We start from the raw sequence: 17,397 nt of genomic DNA on the forward strand, positions 1-17,397 counted from the left end.
AAATCGCTAGTGAGGCGATTGTTTGTGTGTGTGTGTGTGTGTGTGTGTGTGTGTGTGTGTGTGTGTGTGTGTGTGTGTGTGTGTGTGTGTGTGTGTGTGTGTGTGTGTGTGTGCGCGCGTGTGTGAGCGAAACGAGTTCCGAACCCGTGTTACTGGATTAGGTGAGTTTATGAGGCTATAAAAAAATCATTCTGTATATTATTCATCATCTTAAATGCCTCGTACACTTATACATCTGCCAAGCCTGACTCCTATATCTGCACAACATCACTTGTATAAGTGCTCGGCTAGAACTTACACACCTGTGTCAGTGCAATTCACAATGACATTCTTTTATCTAATGTACAGGTACAGCAAAGCATCCTGCAATTGTATCAATAAGTATTTGTATTTAAGTTCCAGGAATTGTCATTTCTATATTTTCTCTCTATAGCCTCTACGTCCAGAATTGCATAGGTATCGGAGACCTCTCCTTACGAAGACAGATTGAAAACTCTCAGTCTGCAAATGTTAACCAAACCACACACTAGAAAGTGAAGGGACGACGACGTTTCGGACCGTCCTGTACCATTCTCAAGTCGACTTAAGAATGGTCCAGGACGGACCGAAACGTCGTCGTCCCTTCACTTTCCAGTGTGTGGTTTGGCCAACATATTTCAGCCACATTATTGTGACTCCTCGTCTGCAGATGTCTTATCTAGAGGCTGAAGAGCAGGGTCTCTGAACACACAAGCACTGGGAATCTCGGCTGTGTTCCGCTGCCAGCTGGTAAATCCCGACAATAACAAACCGATGAAAGGTGTTAAGGACGCTGTCAAATTAGCTGTCTAGTCTCCAACATGGCCGAGAGGTCCGTTAAACAACAACATTCAATTTAAGGAAATTGAAGGACTTGCAAAAGGAATAGTCAGAAGTTTTAGTGTGGGCTGTGTGCGAATATTCTAAATTCTAAGGAATCCGTAAGTTATCTTCTTAAAGATGGTGTGAGGAACCCAAAAGTTACCTAGGGCAGGAGCCCTGGACATGAGCCATAAAGGAAAAAGCAGAAACTTCAGTATGAGAGGTTAATGAGTGGAGATGTCGCGTCATCAACCACGCCAACAGCTTCCTTGTTGTTTCTGATAAAGAGAAAACTAGTCCATAATTCAGCATGTTAGATATGAGGAGTGAATAAAGGAAAGAGAGAGAGAGAGAGAGAGAGAGAGAGAGAGAGAGAGAGAGAGAGAGAGAGAGAGAGAGAGAGAGAGAGAGAGAGAGAGAGAGAGAGAGAGAGAGAGTAAAATTACTGCTATACTGCAGTAATCGCATATTAATATGGCATCATTATGTCAGGAGATGAACATACAAAAACTGGGAGTGTAAAACCCCGGTTTGTATCTCGGAGAGACTGCGTGATCCGTGTGAGGGCACTCCCATTTGCAATTCTTTTAACCATGTCGTGGCCCAATCGACTTAATCGCGTCTCGGATCATCCTGGACGTAAGTTCGAACCCTCATCACGGCCCTTGTGGATTTGTTCAGGAGATGAAAGTGTCGGCCGGACAAGATGGCGGCCACAGAGACTAAACTATAATCACCTGCTCTTTTCCATCTACACACCACACGAAAAAAAATGGTATTTATCAAGACCTTTTTTCAAATCTGCTGCCTTTTGCAGTCGAGCGCCTCTGCTCTCTATCTCCGCCATCAACACGGTTAATTGGCTCCCCTTAGAGCCACCCCCGTGGTGACTCTCTCTCTCTCTCTCTCTCTCTCTCTCTCTCTGTCTGTCTGTCTCTCTGTCTCTGTCTCTGTCTCTGTCTCTCTGTCTCTCTGTCTCTCTCTCTTTCTCTCTCTCTCTCTCTCTCTCTCTCTCTCTCTCTCTCTCTCTCTCTCTCTCTCTCTCTCTCTCTCTCTCTCCCTCTCTCTCTCATACACTCACACACAGACACCATTACCAGAATGTTTGCACACGTAAAAGACCAGGAGGAACCCTTCTTAAGAGTATTGGATAGAGATCAGTATAAAAATGAGAAGTAAACAAAAGCGATCCCAGAGAGGTGGAAAGATGAGCAGCGAGGCGAGAGACAAGCACTTAGAGGCAAGTCTTTTGTTATTAACTCGGATATATAATCCTATTGACACACACGCGCATGCGCGCACACACACACACACACACACACACACACACACACACACACACACACACACACACACACACACACACACACACACACATACACAACAGCCTGGCAGGTCTTCGAAAAACCTTCCACGTGAGCCTGCAAAATATATTTCTTTACATGTAGTTGGAATAAATTCAAAACACAGGTTAAAATATGAGAGAATAAGAGTGACTGCGACCAATGAGGACCTGTGGAAGCTGAGGGCAGGATGTGCACACCTTGTATAATGTAGCCTGAGTGACTCACGGTCAGCTAGAATGAGTTACGAGTTTATTTACAACATTTTTTATCTTATTGTTACTATAATACTTCTGGTTGTATTATCACTGTTGACCTTATAGCAATAAACACTTTTTAAGTTCGTCAACGAATGCTCTCTGGTTGTTAACGTGACGTCCATTAACGAACGCCCCTCCTTGTATTTCCGTGACGTCATTTCCGGAGCCTGTGTGTGTGCGCGACCCAGAATAATTTTCTGATCACTGTCGACATTACACGGGGTAAATTGAGTTAAATTTTCCCCAATTTACGGAGGTTCCAGTGATGCGTTCGACATTGTTTGGTAATACTCACGTAATATATTTTTGATTACCTTTTTTTCTGTGAGTTTCTGGAAATCTTTGGAAGATGATTGTAAGGGAATACTGCTCTTGTGCAGCGTAAAGGGTATTGGGAGGTGGTAATGGGAGATAAGGGCACAGGGGGCGGTTAGTGGCGGGTAATGGCGGCGGGAAATTCAAATTCAAATAAGTTTGAATTTGAATTTAGACTAAATCTAATTATTTAAATTCATTAGAATCATTAGAATAGATGATTTAGAATTGAATCTAAAGATATAGTGAACAGGTGAAAAGCTGGGAAGAGAGCCGGTGGTGGTGTAGGGGGAGGCTGGCCCCCCTGGGTGAAGGGATAGAGGAGTCATTGGTGGGTAACGGACGAGTAGAGTTAGTGATGGATAGTAGCCGAGGGGATAGAGAGGAGGCAGCTGACGGTGGCAGGGAGAGAGGTAATTGGGTGGAAAGGTTGTTTATCTATCAGTGAATACGAGGGAATCAGTCGTGACGATGTCCCCCGTCTGCAAGCGTTCGTGTGCCTCGCTCCCGTCTGCGAGCGTTCGTGTACCTCGCCCCCGTCTGCTGCGAGCGTTCGTGTGCCTCGCCCCCGTCTGCTGCGAGCGTTCCTGTACCTCGCCCCCGTCTGCGAGCGTTCCTGTACCTCGCCCCCGTCTGCGAGCGTTCCTGTACCTTGCCCCCGTCTGCGAGCGTTCCTGTACCTCGCCCCCGTCTGCGAGCGTTCGTGTACCTCGCCCCCGTCTGCGAGCGTTCGTGTACCTCGCCCCCGTCTGCGACCGTTCGTGTACCTCGCCCCCGTCTGCGACCGTTCGTGTACCTCGCCCCCGTCTGCGACCGTTCGTGTACCTCGTACGCTTTTGCAGATTTTCGTGTTCTGAGACGTATCTGATTTTGCTGTTGTTGATGGAGACGGCTTCCCAGGCTCTACCGATGCTCACTTGTCGTGTTCTCTCTCAATATATAAAGAGTTTTCCTTAACATATTTTTTCAGGTCGTCGGAGAATTTTGTATGTAGTGATCATATCTCCTCATATTCACCTCTATGCGGACTGGTTCCCCTCAGTTAGTCCACATAGCTTAGAACCATAATTCGGGCACTTGTTGTAAACCTCTGTACCTGTTTAGGTTACATTTTGTACTTCACAAAGTGTGAATTTCATGTGCAGGCGAGGAGTCACAATAACGTGGCTGATGTTGACCAGACCACACACTAGAAGGTGAAGGGACGACGACGCTTCGGTCCGTCCTGGACCATTCTCAAGTCAATTGTAGGTATAATGTCTGGGAGAAGTAGAGTATAACCCGTCCTCTTAAAAATAACGTCACTTTTGGCTCGTATGCGCACTATGGCCAAATTTGGACGTAATTTGAAATGAAGTCGACTCATAAAAGTGACGTCCTGTTCCGTTTTCTGTTTGAGTCGTCCGGCTTACTCGGCAAGCTAAGAAAAGGAAACTTTCCATTAACGTTTTTCATAACGTTTTGAAACTTTATGAGAATTTCCTGCCCACCTAACCTATCAGAGGACCCTTAACTTACTGCTGTTGAAAAAAATCCCAAATTTATTTTCATTTTTTTTCATTTTCAAGTTACGTCCAAATTCGGCCATACGGGCAAACGGCCAAAAGCGACGTTCTTTTTAAGAGAACAGGTTGCCCTTTCCCAGACCATCCCACCCTTATCTTCCCCCTTTCCCAGACCATCCCACCCTTATCTTCCCCCTTTCCCAGACCATCCCACCCTTATCTTCCCCCTTTCCCAGACCATCCCACCCTTATCTTCCCCCTTTCCTGCTTCCTCTTTCCCACACCTTCCGGCCCACCTCCTCTCCTCTTCCACCTGCCGCTCCTTCACTCCCTTACACTGAGCGAGGCCTGGCCGGAGGGGGACGTGCAACACTCAAGTTGGTCTCTTACGCCCCGACGCTCATCTCCTCCCCTAAGGCGCCGCGCGTGAACAAGGGCGGGAAGGAGGCGAAGGAAGAGGTGAAGGAGGGAGAGAAGGAAGAAGGGTGGGAGAGAGGGTGGACGGTAGGAAGGGAGGGGAAGATAGAAGTGAACATGTAGAAAGAATGGAAGAAGGGAAAATTATGGAGGAAACTGAAAGACTGGTGAGGAGGATGGATAAGTTCACCAGTATGGTAGGAGAGGAGGAAGCTTTGAAAGGGAGACGGAGGACGAGTGGGAAGGAAGAGACTTAAGGAAGAGGGAGTATAGACTCCCTCCCTTCTCCCTTCCCTCTACATATCTTCCTTCCTCGTTTCCACCCTAGACCTTTCCACTTAACCCTCCCTCCCTCTCTCCCTTCGTCGTTTCCTTCATATTTGCCTCAATTATCCATTCCCTTTGCCCCTCCTTCGGTCCTTCCACTTCTCCCTCCCTCCTTCCCTCCCTCCTTCCCTCCCTCCTTCCCTCCTTCCCTCACTCCCTCACTCCCTCCTTCCCTCCCTCCTTCCCTCCCTCCTTCCCTCCCTCCTCCTTCCCTCTACACAACATATCACCTCACCACCAATAAATACCAACTTCCCAAAGGCAGTTGGCTCCTAACTTCCTCGCCATGTCCTCATTTATCACATTTCTCTCTCTTATTCCAATTCGAGATTCATAAACACTCGTTAACTTTCGCGACTGTTCTTCGTTACGAGTTTAAACTTAAAAGTAACGATACTTTACTTCGTTATCAAGTTGATGGCAATGTTGTCAGGTTAATAATAACTTTACCGTTTCCAGGAGGAAGTTTGTCCATATATTAGATGACGTTGGTGACGCTAATGATGATGATGATTGATGATGGTGATGATGGTGATGGTGTCTGGAGTGTTGTTGTTGTTTTAGATTTAGCTACTCAGAACGAAATGTCCATGTAGCACGGGCTATGGTGAGCCCGTAATGTCCCTGCAGTACGGGTTATAGTGAGCTCGTAATTGAGTTCGATTATTCGTGATAATCTTGTTACTGTGATATTTGGATCAAAGTTTTAAATGGAGGTGGGGTTTCCTCCTTTTGTCCCGTTTCTTTTCCGCTTCTGTTTTAGCGCACTGGTTTTAGTCTTGTTTTAATAACATATTTACTTGGTGGCGGATATAGATGCTCAGTGTTCACTAGTGTGTCTCATTCTTCAACTGCTTTTCTAACCATTGCAGTCGCTGTGGATTTTGCATCTAATGAAGCTGCTATCATTGGTTGAATGGTGATTTGATGCGCAGGGCTTCAGTTGCTTCACATTCCAGTAAGTAGTGTAAAAGTGGCACCTCTGCACCTGTTCCACAGATATGTCATTCTTTAACTATTTTCAGATTCAGATTCAGATGTTTATTCAGGTAAGGTATATACATACAAGTGATGTTACATTAATGGATTGATATATAGATAGAGCTAGTACATACAATGCCTAAAGCCACTATTACGCAATGCGTTTCGGGCAAGAAAAAACATTAATATCTAGAACTTAATACTAATTGAGCATAAAGAATAAAAGATGTTGAGAACAAATACAAATAAAGATAAAAAAAAAGGGGGAACATGACTGAAAAAGCAGCACAAATACAATAGGTTGACAAACAGTGTTGATTAAAAAAAAAGAAAATAACAGACATGGGTTGACAATAGAGGAGTGAGGTAGATTACAGGGAATTTATTAGGTAGTGTTTAGTTTTTATCTTAAACTGGTTGAGAGAGGTACAGTCTTTAACATGGTTGGGAAGGTCATTCCACATTCTGGGCCCCTTGATTTGCAGAGCATTTCTAGTTTGATTAAGACGTACTCTAGGAATATCAAAACTGTATTTATTTCTGGTGTGGTGCTCATGGGTTCTGTTACAACCTTCTATGAAGCTTTTAAGATCAGGATTGGCATTATAGTTTAGCGTTTTATATATGTATAATACACATGAGAGAATGTGCAGTGACTTAATATCTAACATATTAAGAGATTTGAGTAGGGGTACCGAGTGATGTCTGGGGCCAGAGTTGGATATTGTTCTAATAGCGGCTTTGTGTTGGGTAATTAGAGGACGTAAGTGATTTTGGGTAGTAGAACCCCAAGCACAAATACCATAGTTGAGATAAGGATAGATAAGGGAGTAATAGAGAGTCACCAGAGCAGGGCGTGGTACATAATATCTGATCTTAGAAAGAATGCCCACAGTTTTTGAAACTTTTTTTGATATATTTAGAATGTGTCCCTGGAAATTCAGCTTGTGGTCAATGAGAATGCCAAGGAATTTGCCATCTAATTTGTTACAAATTTGGGTATTGTTTATTTTGAGATTTATAAGACTAGAGGATTTATTGCCAAACAGAATATAGAAGGTTTTGTCAATGTTAAGGGTGAGTTTGTTGGCAGTTAGCCAAAGATGGACTTTATTTAGCTCAGTATTTACTGTGGCATTTAGAGCAAGAGGGTCAGGACTGGAGTAAATGAAGGTTGTGTCGTCAGCAAATAGAATTGGTTTGAGGTGTTGGGAGGCATTTGGAAGGTCATTAATGTAGATGAGAAAGAGGAGAGGGCCAAGTATGCTGCCCTGAGGAACACCAATGTTGATGGGTAGGGTGGGAGAAATTGTATTATTCACAGAAACATATTGGAGCCTGTCAGTAAGGTAGGACTCGAGGTATTGTAGGGAGTGTCCTCTGACTCCATAATGATGTAGTTTAAGAAGAAGGTTTTGGTGGTTGACAGTATCAAAAGCTTTACGCAGGTCCACAAATAACCCAACAGGGAGCTCCTTTTTATCAAGAGCTGTATGAATCGAGTTAAGCATACTAATAAGTGCATCGTTAGTGCTTTTTTTGGGTCTGAAGCCATATTGGCAAGGGCTAAGTATATTGAGTTTGGCTAGATATGAGTAAAGCTGCTTGTATATAAGTTTTTCAAAAATTTTTGACAAGTTTGGCAGGATTGATATAGGTCTGTAGTTGTTAACATCTGTGGGGTCACCACATTTGTGGACAGGCGTTACTCTCGCTTTTTTTAGAATATCTGGAAAGGTTTGGAGTTCAAGTGACTTGTTGAAGAGCAAAGCAATAGCAGGGGCTAAAGATCTGGAGGCTTTTTTGTAAATTAAAGTTGGTATCTCCTCAAGGGCACCAGACTTGGTTTTAAGGGAAAGGATTATCTCATTGACGTCAGTGGAGTTAATAGGCTTTAGGTACAGAGACTGTGGATAGTTACCTGTAAGATAGTCCTTAATGTCAGTACTGGAAGATGGAATATCATTTGCAAGGGATGAACCAATGGAAGAGAAGAACCTATTGAACTCAATAGCAGAATCAGAGGCTGAAAGCTGACCATCGTTATTAGACAGGAGAGTCGGTTTGTTATTTAAAGATTTCTTTGATCCCAATATTTGTGAAATTGTGCTCCAAGTTTGTTTAATGTTGCTCTTTATTTGAGTAAATTTATCTTCGTAGTAATTAGTTTTGGCTCGTCTAATTATCTTAGTTAGCAATAATGAGTAATTCTTTGAGAATTCTTTGGAGACAATTCCTAACCTATACTTTTTCTCAAGGTCGTGTTTTTTGTTAATGGATTTCAGTATTCCCTTTGTAAGCCAAGGATTGTTAAGCCTTTTGCTTGTGACTTGTTTTGTAAGCCTAGGACAGTGGGTGTTATAAAGGCTAAGAGTTGTTTGTAGAAAAGATTGCACTGCTAGGTTGATGTCCCCTATGTTACCTAATTCGGACTCCCAGTTGACATTATCAGCAGCAGTTATAAAATTGTTTATAGCAGTTTCATTGTGCAGCCTAAAGCTTAACTCCCTTGTTTCTAGAGGTGGTTTGCTAATGTTAGTTAAGAGAAATGTGGGGTAGTGGTCTGTAGTGCTATCGGTGATTATACCTGAAGTAAGCGGAGAGGTTATGTTGGTCCAGATGTGATCTAGAGTCGTGGCAGTGCTATCAGTGATTCTAGTAGGTCTAGTGATTAAGGGTATGAGGAGGCAGGAATTCATACAGTTGAGGAAGCTAACAGCAGTAGGGTGTTCTGGCTCGCAGAGATCAATATTAAAGTCCCCTGCGATAATTAGGTGGTTTTTGTTCAGTCTGTTATCAAGTATTAGATTTCTAAGGTTTGAGTTGAATACAGACACATCAGTGTTGGGAATTCTATAGACTGCACCCACAGACAGGACAGACTCGGCACCCTTGACTCTGAAGCTGGCGAAGATATACTCCCCATAGCAGTCTCTAGTTCTAATTTCTTTTAGGCATGTTAGTTCTTGGTGGTAGTAAAGAGCAGTGCCACCACCTCTCTGAAGTTGACGACAGTTGTGAATTGCTGAGTAGTTAGGCATGTTAAAGAGTTGAGTAGTATCCTCTTTCAACCATGTTTCAGTAAGTATAATAAAAGAGAATTTGTTGCCAATAGTTTCAATCAAGGCACTAACATCATCGAAGTGTTTACCTAGGGATCTAACGTTCAAATTGATTACAGAGATATTGTGATTATGAGTTAATACATTGTTTACATCATGTGCTGCAAAATATCTGCAATTTAGATCATTAAAGTGATTATTGTCATAGATAGTGGATAAGAGGTTAAGTTCTGGGTCTATACTTGACTGCATAAAAGAAGCTGATTGTAGAATCAGAAATAAGTAGAAAAAAGCTATAAAATAGGGAAAAATATATACACAATACTGTACAAAACAAACACAAAAGGGGCTTACAGGGGTACAATGGAGTAAGGGAGTATGGCTAGGCTAGGCAACCTAGGCAATTAATGAGATTAAAGAAAAAACATGTAAACATGGACTATACAAAACACAAGATATGGAAATACAAAACAAAAAATATAAGCAAGACTAAGCAATACAAAAAAACAAAAAAAACAAATTGAGCAAAAATGAGGTAGATTGCTTACGAGTACTCACAGGTACACTGTAAGTAACAATTTGCAATTTGAGATGCAGGCAAAGCCAGGGGTACAATGGAGTAAGGGAACATGGCAAGGCTAGGCAACCTAGGTAATAAATGAAATCAAAGAAAAGTTGAATAATAAACATAGGCAAATTTAAGCTAATGATTAATAACTATAGATAGTTCAGTAATGACTGTATAATTAAAAAGACCTGAAGAACTACTTAATAACTCAATTAAATAATTTCGGTAAATGACTAGGTAAGAGTAAGTTAAAAATTAAGTCAGAAAATGAACCAAGGAGACTTAGGATACCTAGCCCCACTAGTTGACAGGGGGTTAATTAAGTTAATTCATTGGGAGTGATAAGGTGAGACAAACCACATTGGGAGAGGAAAGTGTTGAGGTTTTCTTCTCTAGTAATAGTAAACATTTTGCCCTCTGCGGTTTTTCTTATTGGGTTCATTACCTCCCAGCAGCACTTGTAACAAAGTCTGAGTCTGTGTATGGCTACTGCAATGTCTCTGGATATCTTTTTGTCAAGCTTGGACGAGTGGTACCCAGTGGCTTGTTCGTACCACATCGCAGTGGATCTTCCTTCCGCTACTTTGGCTCTGTGGCTCTGTGAGGTGTTTTAGAACAGTCTTTTAGACGAGTCTCCAGACTCTTCTCGTTTACTTATATCAGAAACGGGATAGAACCGAGGACTGAACCCCGTGGGACTCCACTGGTGACGCCTCGCCACTAACAACCTCCACCACTAACCACCTCCACCACTAACAACCTCCACCACTAACCACCACCATCGCCACTAGAGCCAACATTCAACACAACAGTTTCATCAAAGAACAAGCACCTGGAGGCGGTCTTGTTCAACTTAAAATAGGGACAGCACCAAGAGGCTCCAATTAAAGTGAGGGACACTTCATTGTCAACACTCGCGTGGGTACAAGGGGTAGGCAAGGAGGCGGAGGAGAAGGGAGAAGGAGAAGAGTAGGAAGAAGAAGAGAAGGATGAGGAGGACATGTTCACTAGACCATCTTAATGTCAGAGTTCTTAGTAAAGCTAATTTGGGGTAAGGGTTATTAACATTTTACTAGAGAGAGAGAGAGAGAGAGAGAGAGAGAGAGAGAGAGAGAGAGAGAGAGAGAGAGAGAGAGAGAGAGAGAGAGAGAGAGAGAGAGAGAGACAGACAGTCTGAAAAACCTAAGAAAAACTGAATTTCAAGAAAAGATAGAACGTGTTGAATATCATCCCTTAAGCCCATAAGAATTCAATAGCAAACATTCTTGGAAAATAAAACAATAAATATGGCTTAAAGCAAGAGCCAACAAAAATTATATTACAAAGTAATGACAAGTAAACAATGAAGAGCAGTGCACAGTAAATGAACAACTTTAAATTTGATATTACGCTCTCCCTACTCGGACACCCAATATGGCGGCATCGCTGGGGTCGCTGGCAGGCGAGTTCGTGTACAGAAAACCGGATTAATACGTTAGAAAAAGATTCTTCGCGAATGCTATGCGTCTAATAATTAAAAAAGAAAATGGTCCAAGAACGGAAATATGCATATCTACACTGCTGAAAAATTATATAAGTACAAATAACTTAATCAAAAACTTTGTAACGATTTCTTTTTTTATATTTAAGTTTAAATATTCAAAGCCGATTTGTCCAAAGAACCTCGACATCAGTGACTTTTAAATTTATAGCGCAATAAAGTTTTAGAATGCAAAAAAAAATATCTTGTTTGATGCTCAAATTTTAACCCGGTGTTTAGTATATAAATGTATCTAATATTTGATGCAAATTCTGAGGAAATCTACAAAACATTACCACTAGATGGGGTACCCAGCGGTGTCCGGGGTGTCACTCCCACCTTCCCGCTCTCTTGCATTCTCGCCTCGCCTCTTATTCCCTCTTCATTTTTCTCCCCTCTCTCCTTCCTTCTTCCACAACATCTCCCTTTCGCCTCCCTCTCCTTCTCTCTCGCTCTCTCTTTCTCTCCCTCTCTCACTCTCTCTCTCTCTCTCTCTCAAAAACCCAACATGTAATACTGTAACTCGAATGAATGCACGTTCATCGTTCTCTTGTAAACCTTGGAAATGTGCGGGTAAACGGCGGGAGTAAACATAGTGATTTCATTTCGGACTTCATGAAAATCGCAATGGGATAAAACCCGTTATAGATGTCTATACCTTTTTTTTTATTGGTGGCACTTGGAGCGGCCATAACTGTTCTATGACACTCCCATACCTCCCATGTTTCATGTTAAAAAGTTGGGTAAGGCTAGCCCTAAGCGTCTGGCCTCGTACTTTGGGCAGACAGATAAATAGAAAGACAATTAATTGATATAGACTGTCAAAGAGAGAATGAGCATGGGAAGTAGCAAACTTATTTTAGAATACATTACACAATAATTTTACATTGAACCGCGCCTAATGCCAGTTGTTGTTTAAGATTCAGCTACTGGGAACAAAGAGTTCCAAGTAGCACGGGCTATGGTGAGCCCGTAGTGGACTTACCTGACACAGGAGTAGGGCTGTAACTTGTTAATGCTAGATCAAGAGCAAATTATATAGAGAACGAGAGCTGGCCATACCGAGGGTAGAGGGTGCGGGGTCAACAAACAACATGAAGGATAGGCTGTATAAGTTCTACCTGGAGTTATTTATTTCATTTTAAAGTTATGTATAAATTCCTTATTACCTAATTATATTCTTCACTTTCTCCTCAAATCCCAACTCTTAATCTGTTAAAAGAGACCAAAACCTCTCATATCATATTTCACTATATTTAAATAATATTCATTAACTATTTACAAATTTCAAACGAAAATTTACTTGTTCGCACAATTATTAATTTTTATTTTGTTAAGTGAATGATGGCGAAGGCAGGAGAGGCTACGACGGCTGGCCTCCTCTCTGCGAGCAACCAGTTCAACCCAACAAACATTTGCCCAATATTTTTGTACGTGTATAATCGCATTTTCCGAGCCGCTGGGTACCTCCGGGAGTGTGTACATTGAAAACTGTGCAGTGTGAAGGATTACGCGATAAGCTAGGTCCAGGGAGCAAGGAGAGAAGAGAGAGACGAGAGAGAGAGAGAGAGAGAGAGAGAGAGAGAGAGAGAGAGAGAGAGAGAGAGAGAGAGAGAGAGAGAGAGAGAGAGAGAGAGAGAGAGAGAGAGAGAAAGAGACAGACAGACAGACAGACAGACAGACAGACAGACAGACAGACAGACAGACAGACAGACAGACAGCCATAGATGCGGTGAAGATAGACAGACAACAGTGAAAGAGTGCGGTGAAGAGGATGATAAACTGGAAAGAGCATTTAGAAAGGGCACAGCCTGGGCCTCCAACCAGTCCCTCTGCTTCAAGTTGCAACGCAAGTCAAAAAATTCCTTAGACATTGATTTGATATTTGACTCAAACATCACTGGTCATTATGCAGCATAATTAGTATTGCCAGGTAGATGGCAATACAATAGGGAGCTAATTACTCAGTAGACGGCCTCGTTACTAGGCAAGGTTACTAGAAAACGACGCTGTTGCTAGGCTGGTTACTCAATAGGTTACCGCGTTACTAGACAAGGTTACTAGCAGACAACCTTGTTACCATGCAAGATTATTAGTAGACGACTCCGTAGCTAGGCTCGGGTTCTTAGTAAACTCCGTTGCTAGGCTTTCGGAGTTCTCAGTAAACTCCGTTGCTAGGCTCTCGAAGTTCTCAGTAAACTCCGTTGCTAGGCTAGGTTCTCAGTAAACTCCGTTGCTAGGCTCTCGAAGTTCTCAGTAAACTCCGTTGCTAGCCTTGGTTCTCAGTATACTCTGTTCCTAGACTAGGTTACCTGGTTTACCTCACACTTGCAAGGCAAAGTAACTCAACAAAATGCTACTGTTAAAAAACTAACAGATAAACTTCGCCATCTAGAAGACCCAGGCGTTTGTCCGACATAACGAGACCGATTTAGAGGCATAGGCTAACCTGAGAAACTTTTATACCTGACTTTACTACTGTAAAACCCAGCCTATCCTCCTGTCTTGGTAGTGCTTGTAGTAACGATGAGGACCATAGTGCATATACTGACTTACAACGCAACTAGAAAGTAGAAATCGGTACTGTTGAATTTAGACAAACCGGAAAAGATTTTATATTTGTTACCAAAACAAACTTGACTAACCTAATCGTTCTAGGCCTAATACACGATATTTGAGGTCTAATATTGTACATATGTGTGCTACAGTAGGCCTAGGAATATTTAAGTTTGTTTTTTAGCTTCAATTTATTCGGACTATAAAGTGAATAGTATAAAATTTTACTATCTAATTGCTTAGTACGTCAGTCTTAGTACCATGGTTTTAACTTGAGAAGGTTTCAGGACTTAGCATCCCCGCGGTCCGGTCCTCGACCAGACCTCCTGGTTGCAGGTACAGATAGTTACAAAAACTACTATCTAAACAGAAGGCTGGGTTGGTAAAACCCCCATGTCACAGTGAAATTCACGCGGTTCTACTTTAAGGGGTCGCTGGCGCTTGCCATTTTCACCCGACAATGCTGCACAATCTGATGAAAAATTAAGTTAAAAAAATATATATATTTATTTTCAAGTCGTAAAATTTCATGATTGCAAATGACACCATCGCGCTCAAATATATGTGTTTCACTGGGTCCTTAATTGTCTTCGAATTACTGTTAGAAAGTTTACCTCTTCAATGTTTATTTTTTGGGGCGTGCGTTATTTTTGTATATTAGTGCTTATCTTGGAGTTATATTTCCTGTAAAAAACTGGGAAAGATAGTTCCGTGTGACAGCTGGGAAAGATAGTCCCGTGTGACAGATGGGAAAGATAGTCCCGTGTGACAGCTGGAAAAGATAGTCCCGTGTGACAGCTGGAAAAGATAGTCCCGTGTGACAGCTGGAAAAGATAGTCCTGTGTGACAGATAGGAAAGATAGTCCCGTGTGACAGCTGGAAAAGATAGTCCCGTGTGACAGCTGGAAAAGATAGTCCCGTGTGACAGATGGGAAAAGCTTGCCCCATGGAATAGACAGTCAACCAGATATTCTGTAACCCGTATAAATAAAGTGTTAAACAACGTTATTTTCTTAAATATCAATTTTACTCATGCAAACGTTTTAGTTTGACATTTAAGTACTCAACCCTTCGCTCTTGTCCAGGAAGTTGAAATTGAAATAAGTTTATCGAGGTAAAATACACACAAAGGAATAAGGTAGCTCAAGCTATTCTCACCCCGTTCAGTACAACATCTTCATACATCTATAGATACACACACCATAAACAATAAACATATATATTTTATATTATTTTATATTACCGAACACTTGGACAGGAGGGCAAGAGGTATTGGCAAGTTACAGAGCTACACACAACCTTAGCTTCGCTCTCAAGTACGGATGGCACGGAAAAAGTGAATATGGAATCATTTACGCAAATAACCACTTTCAGGAACACATAAAACAGAAGAAGCTCGCTTGAGGATGTCGGAATAACTGAATAAGCATATGGGAGCTCCATGGATCATCAAACTGTGTTTGGTGGCTGTATGCATTTGCCTGCTCTTCAGTCTTTTTAACTGCCCATGCATTAGGCTCCAACAAAGATTCGTGCGTCCTTGAACGATACTGTATATCTTTCCTCCGTATTCATTAACCAGTTTACGAGTTTGGAAGAGCTGCGAGGTTGTATCTTATTGTTATGGAATAACTTCGTGGTGCTTCGGAGACTATAAACTCTTTAACAAATACAATTTAAGCCGCCACGGTCGAGGAAAGATTATCAAGCTTCGTATTTGGGCACATGAATGCTTGATAACACCCCTTACTATTCTACCTATGTGCTTTCTTATTTTTTCCTTCAACAGCCATACTTGCCTCTCTCGTTACCTTAAAAACGCACATTCCGGTACAACACTACTTGAAGACTTTCCTGTCATTTAAACTTTCTACCTGTCTGTCCAAGTTGCTTATCCCGATTCTCTATTGTTTGTCTATCTACTAACACCCCTGCTAGTTACTCCCTCCATTCATCCTTAACCACCTATTTGTCTACTCATCTTGTTACACCTTTCCATTTGTTTACTTCAACCCCCCCCCCCTCAATTCTTTACTCTCAAAATTGCTTTACTTCCTCATTCCCTACTCTTAAATTTGCTTACCTTCTGCCTTCTTCACCCTCAAGCTTGCTTACCTACTTATATCTTTACTTTGCTGCATGCTGTCTTGCCTCGTCCAGTGTTTCCCTACCTGCTTGATTTATGCATGGCGCGTAGGGCTCCTCAATTCCATTATCTTACTTGAATGGTATTGTGGAGAGAGAGAGAGAGAGAGAGAGAGAGAGAGAGAGAGAGAGAGAGAAAGAAAATACGAATTTATAGTAAAGAAAAAATATTACCAAACTCCTTGGAATAATATGTAACGAATAATTGGCGCAGTTCACGTTATATGTCATTTTTTAATTAGAAAAAATAAACAATAAAACTATATTTTTGTTACAATTCGAAACATTACCCAAACTGAAAAGAATTGGCAATAAATGAAATATTTAAAAGAAAACTATGCTCTGAACGACGAGGAAATGATACGGGAGGGTATTCCTATCTGAATAAGTGATGAAAAGATGCAAGAACACATTTAATAACACTTACCAGCGAATCTGGGAGGAGTATAGGGAAAGTGGAGAAGAGTAGGATCGGAGCAGCGCGAGCTTCCACCTTCCCCCTACCACAGCCCAAATGACACTGACTGTTAGTGAGAAGGTCGGACCTCCCGGCCCGTCCCTCTTTCCAGGTCGCTTTCATAGAAAATGGACCCCGGATAAAATGATTTTAATTGACCATAAAAAGCTTTATAAAACAAAAAAATATTGTTAGCTTTATGGAATGTAAGCCTTCTTATTCTCGTAGCAAATTATTACCAAAATGTTCCGGGTTTGATTCCGTGAGATAGGACAGAAACGCTTGGGCATGTTGCTGTTCACCTAACAGGTACCCAAGAGTTACTATTATGGGTCACCACCTGCCGAAAATGAGTAATTTGCACAGGCCGGGACTTCAAAAAGGCGAGGGCAGACATCTCCCGTCACGCAGGGTGCAGTCGCACCTCCACAGATCTCCAGTATCAGCTCTTGATACTGGTAATGGCTCAAAAGGACCACCATTTACGGGCTATTTATACCCGTGCCACCTTTTGGGTGGCTTAATCTTCATCAATCAATCAATTCAAAAAGGCCAACAGGCTTTCTGTCCTCGACAATGGGGGACGGGAACTATTAGCAGAAAGCGTCAAGCCATTATGACTATATATCATTTGGGGGGGAGACGTTAATGACCTCATTGTGGTACATAGTTCCCAAACAAAACCGGTCAGGATTCATGAAGCACTTAAACAAAAATTCACTTAAGAAACCTATATTAATGTTTTCCCCAATCATGGCGGCTGTTTATATTTATTAAAGAGTTTACGGTCTCTGAAGCACTACGAGTGTTATAGCAAATAACTCCGCAACCTTGCGTTGTGAAGTTTCCAGGTCCGTAAAATACAGACTTTCCTTGCTTCGTAAGTGTACGCGTAAATGCTTAATGAATCCTAGTCTTCATGGCACAACGTAGATAGATTGATTGATTGATGAAGATAAAGCCAACTAAGAGGTGGGACGGGCATGAGTAATCCGTCAACGTAGGTTGGCGGTTGTTTTAGATTCAGCACTGGAACAAAATTTCCATGTAGCACGGGCTATGGTGATCCCGTAAGTGGAGGCTCTTTAGAGCCATTATCCGT

The 17,397-nt window shown here is 42.0% G+C and overlaps 1 protein-coding gene across 1 annotated transcript in view; it reads right to left on the reverse strand.

Moving 5' to 3' along the window:
• LOC123756388 (uncharacterized) overlaps positions 1-16,347 on the reverse strand; it is a 49,059-nt gene extending 32,712 nt beyond the window's left edge. The window contains exon 1 of the mRNA XM_045739503.2: positions 16,266-16,347. The gene's annotated coding sequence lies outside the window, so the exon portion shown is untranslated. The remainder of the gene's footprint in view (positions 1-16,265) is intronic.
• Between the last annotated feature and the right edge of the window lie 1,050 nt (positions 16,348-17,397).

This window comes from Procambarus clarkii, chromosome 25 (genome assembly GCF_040958095.1).
Source record: "Procambarus clarkii isolate CNS0578487 chromosome 25, FALCON_Pclarkii_2.0, whole genome shotgun sequence".
NCBI lineage: Eukaryota > Metazoa > Arthropoda > Malacostraca > Decapoda > Cambaridae > Procambarus > Procambarus clarkii.